The following is a 6,675-nucleotide window of genomic DNA, read 5'->3' on the forward strand; positions in this document are numbered from 1 at the left end:
AGAAACTGACTGACCCAAAGTCACTCAGTGAGTTTACACTATTGAAGGTGGACCTGAACCTGGATCTCCCCAGTCTTAGTGTAACACCTTAACCACTAGACTACCACCAAAAAGAAATAAACTCATTGACAAAATATGTCACTAGGAAATTTGAGCTTCTCTAGATATTCATGAGCTATAAACTATAGAAGCTCTCTAATATACTAGCTTAAATGCAAAGAATATTCTGTTGTCTATGCTAGAGAAGAAGTAGGTCAGCAGAAGTTAATGTTCTCTTATTCCTCTACAAATCATTCACAATTGTATGCTCTCCATATCTTCACTCACCTTCTTATATTTGTTAGACGTCTAGGCATATTTTGCTGCCAAAAAATGGAAAAGCTGGAAAATACATTGCGAAAGAGGGGGCATTCTTACTTGAAACCTGCAGCAAAAGAAAAATGAAGCAAATGTCTTTTTAAAAAAAGTGATAAACACTTTAAAAGATCTCATGGGCTAGATTCCTATGATGTGTTAAACCATGCTGTAGTTTATTTGTTTTGGGCTTAGTGTGACATATTAAACCATTAATTACGTTTCAGCATCATATGAAAGTCAACTCATTATAATTTAGTCAACAAACTATGTTTAAAAATTCTGGCTTAACTCTATGAGCAAATGCAGTCCCATAGAAGCATAGTTCACAGCATAAAGGTAACCCATCCCTTGAATAAAGCTGGACTTCTGGCTACTAGATAGACACATTCATGCAATTTTCTTGACGAAATAGATAAGGTTTGCCATTGCCTTTTTTTGTCCAAGCTAATATCTCAATCTAGCCTATAGTCCTGAGATTTTCTAGAAATTTCTTATCCAACTACTAGACAAGTCCCATACTGCTGAGGTTTGGGGAGATCAGCCAAGGTCAGCCAGATGCTTCCACATGCTACTGTGATTCACAGCATACTCTTCCACAGATCAAATTCACTGGTTGCTATATGCAACTGATTTCACTATACTTTCCTCTGCCTTCACCTGAGCATTAGATTCGTGTGTGTGTATATATGCATGCATGCATGTGTATATATGTGCACCAACTACTTATGAAGTACAGGCTGCAGTAAATACTTCTAAGGCTTCATATTCTAGACCTGAACCACTGAACTGCAAGAAAAGACAACCTTGAACCTTCTTATTTTTTTTCCTAATTTTTAATTGCAATTTTAAGAAAAAAAAACAGCGAATATACTGAAACAACTTGAAAAATAATATACACACTTCAAACAAATTAATTAGTTATGAAGTTATAATACCAAAAGAAACAAAAAATAAAAATTAATAGAAAAAAACCCTAAAAAATTAACATACTAAATTGCTCCAAATCACCTAACTATATCACACATTCATGCAATCATTTACTGCAGTAACCATCAAGCTACACACAAAATTTATTTAGAACTTCCTTAATCAATGCTTTTTAGGCTTGAGAGGAAAGCTTTACTACTCAGTTCATTTTTTTTCCCACAATGGACACCTGTGCAAAACAATCTAGCAAATCTTAACTGCAAATCATAAGGAGGCTGAATCAAAACTGCACCTGGACTTCACAAAAAAAGCTTGCTTCAATTTCATGGACAAATGTAACTCCCTAAACCCCATAGGCTAGCATTTGTGAAAATACTTTTTTTCATTAAATGAAGAAGTGTTTTTGTTTAGGAATGTACATATAAACTTGTGAAAGAATTCTTCAGAAGATGCTGACATGTTATAGAAATAATTATAACAATATGAGGTTATGGTTTTCTCCAGCTCAGAAATGGCATTCCAAAGTTTAAATTAGACCAAGTAGCAACAGTAAGAACAGACCACGGAACAACGGACCGGTTTAAGATTGGGAAAGGAGTATGGCAGGGCTGTATACTCTCACCCTACCTATTCAACTTGTACGCAGAACACATCATGCGACATGCTGGGCTTGAGGAATCAAAGGCTGGAGTTAAAATCGCTGGAAGAAACATGCAGATGATACCACTTTGATGGCTGAAAGCAAAGAGGAACTGAGGAGCCTTATGATCAAGGTGAAAGAAGAAAGTGCAAAAGCTGGCCTGCAGCTAAACCTCAAAAAAACCAAGATTATGGCAACCAGCTTGATTGATGACTCGCAAATAGAGGGAGAAAATATAGAGGCAGTGAAAGACTTTGTATTTCTAGGTGCGAAGATTACTGCAGATGCTGACTGCAGTCAGGAAATCAGAAGACGCTTAATCCTTGGGAGAAGAGCAATGACAAATCTCGATAAAATAGTTAAGAGCAGAGACATCACACTGACAACAAAGGTCTGCATAGTTAAAGCAATGGTGTTCCCCATAGTAACATATGGCTGCGAGAGCTGGACCATAAGGAAGGCTGAGAGAAGGAAGATCGATGCTTTTGAACTGTGGTGTTGGAGGAAAATTCTGAGAGTGCCTTGGACTGCAAGAAGATCAAACCAGTCCATCCTCCAGGAAATCAAGCCAGACTGCTCACTTGAGGGAATGATATTAAAGGCAAAACTGAAATACTTTGGCCACATAATGAGAAGACAGGACACCCTGGAGAAGGTGCTGATGCTAGGGAGAGTGGAGGGCAAAAGGAAGAGGGGCCGACCAAGGGCAAGATGGATGGATGATATTCTAGAGGTGATGGACTCGTCCCTGGGGGAGCTGGGGGTGTTGACGACCGACAGGAAGCTCTGGCGTGGGCTGGTCCATGAAGTCATGAAGAGTCGGAAGAGTCTAAACGAATAAACAACAACAACTTGGACTGGATGTAAATTTTTGCTCTACAATGAAACACATCATTGTAACCTACTTCTTTATATGCATTAAATTCCATATCCAATTGGTGGGATCTTCAGATAATGCTGGGGGAGGTTCCTGTGTGAAAGCCTGAAGAATTCCACTGAGAACAAATAATGCTAGGGTAAATAAATTAGTGATATAGTTTGGTGTAAAGCAGCTTGCTACATCCCTATGCATACCGTAGCCTGAATATCATCATTCTGAATAATATGCTGAGAAGTTACGGATCAACATTATGTAAAACACACTCAGATTCCAACACCATGCCTACCTAATCCTCATTCAGCATGGCTGCATGGAAAATGAAAATTTTCTTTTGCATTTTAAGTCCAAACATTAATATACATAGTTTATCTAGGTATAGATGTAACATTAAATTGCTTCTGGTTAAAAAGTGGAATTGAAAACTGCTGATGTCCTCAATTTAGTCATGCTGAAGGACTGGGGAGCTCATTCACATAATATTAAATCATGGTTCAGCGCAGCCTTTCTGAACATGGTGACCTCTTAGTTGTTTTAGGACAGCAATTGCCAGAATTCCCAGTCACTATGGCCTGGGGTTTGCATTACATATGCTTTTATTTATTTGTTAGTTTTATACTCAGCCTTCCCTTCAAAAACTCAAGGGTGCACACACCATGCTCCTTCCCCCCATTTTACTACCATAACAACAACCATGTGAAGCAGGTTTAACTGAGCTGGTCCACAGACACCCAGGGAGCTAGGAGTCAAGTCTGATTCAAAGGCACATGCACAAAAAAATATTATTTGGTAGTTATGTCTGACATTTAGTTCAGGAAATCTGTTTAAGGATGAGTAAGATTTCTCTCCCCTCAGGTTATAAACCATATATTCCTCCTTAGAACAGTGTTTCTCAATCTTGTCAACTTTAAGAGTTTAATTCCAAGAATTCCCTCCCACAATTGGTAGCTACATCTCTGTTTCTACCCAATGGTTATTATTATAAATAGTTAAATATGCCAGTGTGGAGGCATGTGCCAAAGACAAATCTAAGTCCTTCAAATATTTGATTAGCAATCATTGGTATTGTTGCTATAGTGATTCTGAGAGATTAAAAAGTAACCACAGCAGCTGTTGTTAAAATACCCTGAGGGTGGGCTCTTTCCTTTCAAACAATTTAATTTGGAATATTTGGGAGCTATTTTTTTAAAGTTTGGTGAAAATCTTACCACATCTTTTGCCTAAACTCTTTGTCCTGCCTCAGTAAAATATAATGTGGTTACTCTGACTAAATTCATATGCACAAAGCCATGATAGGCAATCCTTACACTGCTTTGAGCTATAAATTCTACAATCTCTTCCTACCCTGCTTCAAAACATAGGTAGTATGACTGAACAGGATACTCCATCTCTGCCTTTAAATGCATAATTTATCTTTCTTCTAAATTTCCACAAAAGCACTGATCCTTCCTTCTCCATAGCAGCATCAAGTTTTTCAATCTTTATACTTAACAACTTTTACACTTACAGTACAGAAATGCATCAGAGCATGTTTACTAAGAATTACCTTCAACCTTGACCAAAAATTCGAAGCACTATCCCTTGGAACTTGTGTGCATGCTCTACTGAAATAAGTGACTCGTTTCAGTGAGGTTTGAGTAGAAGGTGTTCCCAATCTAGCAACCTATGCCTGCTATTTGTAATAATATTAAGACCTGAAAGCACTGTGGGTGCTGGGAAGAAAGAAAATCTATAGATCTGAAGCTGATGAATTAGTTAGGGGTGAAAAATACAGATGTACTCATAACAATGTTATTGTTCTAAGAACAGACATTCAGTAAGTGTAATCAAAGCCAATGTATTTTTCTATAAGCTTAAATGAGCTAGATCTCTCCCATACTGTATATTTTCTTTTGAAGAAAATATTTTGAACCCTTCTGGCCATATTTAATTTTTAAAACTTTCAGTCTTAAATATCAGCCTGCAATTAAGATTTCTTTAATTTATATGTTGCTTTTAATGTACTGTATTTTTACTTGGTTTTCTTTTTCTTGCTCTCCTTTCCCATATCTGTTTTTTTTTCCTCCTTCCCTCACTAGGCAATAGCTGCTGGAAGGAAATAAAGCACTTTTGGAAAGTCTGTAACCAAACTGGGGGTTACGTCTTAACCGCTGAAGATCCACACTGCACAAGCCAAACCTATGGCATGTTTACTCAGATATACTGTAAGTCAAGCATGCATTAGACTGCAGCATTAAAAAGACCACTGTTTGCAGGTAAAAAACAAAATGTAAGAAACACTGATCAATCACAAAATCATAGACATCATATCCTAAATCTCAATTGCACCATCTATCTGCAAAATGTTCTTGCTAGCTTCTGCTTTTTAAAATTCCACTCTCTTCAACTACACCTTTTAAAGCATTTGTTTGTTAAGAATTCTGTGTGTGACAACAGAAGTCTCATTCATCCTAAATGATACTTCTCTTGTCAAGAGCACCAAACAAATACGTAATTTAATTGATGCATCTCCCAAGTATCTTATTACTTATGTGTCAGTCATAGTTGACATGCAAGTAATTCTGGTATTTCCTTTTCCAGGGAAGCCTCATAGCCCAGTAAACAAACAAGTCTACAGAAAGATACTTACAAATGTGAGGCTGGCAACATTAGAAGCTGCATTCCTCAGAAAAAAGCATATGGTATCTTCTGTTGCTTCACAGCTGTATTGATTCTTCATTACCTATGGGGGTAACTGAGGGAAAGGGAAAATAAGACTAATAAATATAGGGAAGTCAAATTTTATCCACAAATAAATTTAGAACTTGTTCTCTATATTTACAGAAAAGTTCCATCAAAACCATGGATGCTGCAATGAAGGAATCAAGGTCATAGACCTGGACTTTTGTCACTTACTGGCCAGAGAGAACAAACACTCCTATATTTTGTTAAAATATAACCTATTCCATCATTGTGAAGCAAAAAACTGATCTAACAATCTCAGCACTGCAGCCATTCTGCTTCAAGTTATGGACAAGGGAGACCCTGGACAACCCTTCACTTTGCTAGACCGATTTTAAAAATTCTATGTTATAAAGCAAACTGTAACTACAGGAGATAATACAGATAGTTTGTATAAGATAGTAAGATGCAAGTTCTCAGGCATAGAAGGACAAATTGCAACAGAAAGACAAGAAGAGAAAATGGAAATGTCAACTGGATTCTTGAGTTAATGTTTCTGGGGACCACTTACATCCATTACTTTTAATATCAGAATGACAAAAGCTATTAATCTTTTTAAAAATATCTAAACAGCTAAGACTTGTTGAGATATAGTAGTTAATTTCTAGAATGAGAGGTACAGGAGCTCAAGCCTAAAAAACAAATTCCCTTGTGAGAACTAGTGATAGCAAATCAGTGGGTGATGGAAAGATACTACAGGGGATGCTGCAGATTAAAACAAGTTTATGGTTAAGCCTGCAATTCTAAACATAAACCTTACTGTAGTGAAATCTGAGTAAACATATCTACGATCAGTCAGCATGTCAGGTTTTTTCCTGTAACATATCAGGACTTTATGTCCTTTCCCTACTTACACTTAGCCAAACATGGCCTGGCAACATCTTTGTATTGCCATATCTCCATTATATTGCTTCCACCTTGTTCCTAGCCTCTGAGTGAGACAAATTAGCTGCACTGGTGTTTAAGTAGTATATTTCCACTCATTCTAACACAACCCAGGACTGTCTCAAGGTGTATAAGATCTGTAAGGTTTTCTCACCTATTTCATCACAGGAAGTTAGGTGGCTGGCAGTAACTTGAATCAGAGGCTAGAATCTGTACAGGGATAGCAAATGTCATGCTTACTGTAAGTAGTATAATCTGCATAATCTTT

The 6,675-nt window shown here is 37.1% G+C and overlaps 1 long non-coding RNA gene across 1 annotated transcript; it reads right to left on the reverse strand.

The window, feature by feature from the left end:
• Positions 1–260: 260 nt before the first annotated feature.
• On the reverse strand, positions 261–6,276 carry LOC134494887 (uncharacterized). Its single transcript, XR_010067717.1, has 2 exons — positions 5,431–6,276; positions 261–424 (listed from the first exon to the last, which is right to left on the reverse strand). It is a non-coding gene; the product is annotated as an uncharacterized LOC134494887 (long non-coding RNA).
• Between the last annotated feature and the right edge of the window lie 399 nt (positions 6,277–6,675).

The sequence above is a fragment of the Candoia aspera genome, chromosome 3, assembly GCF_035149785.1.
Source record: "Candoia aspera isolate rCanAsp1 chromosome 3, rCanAsp1.hap2, whole genome shotgun sequence".
Lineage (NCBI taxonomy): Eukaryota > Metazoa > Chordata > Lepidosauria > Squamata > Boidae > Candoia > Candoia aspera.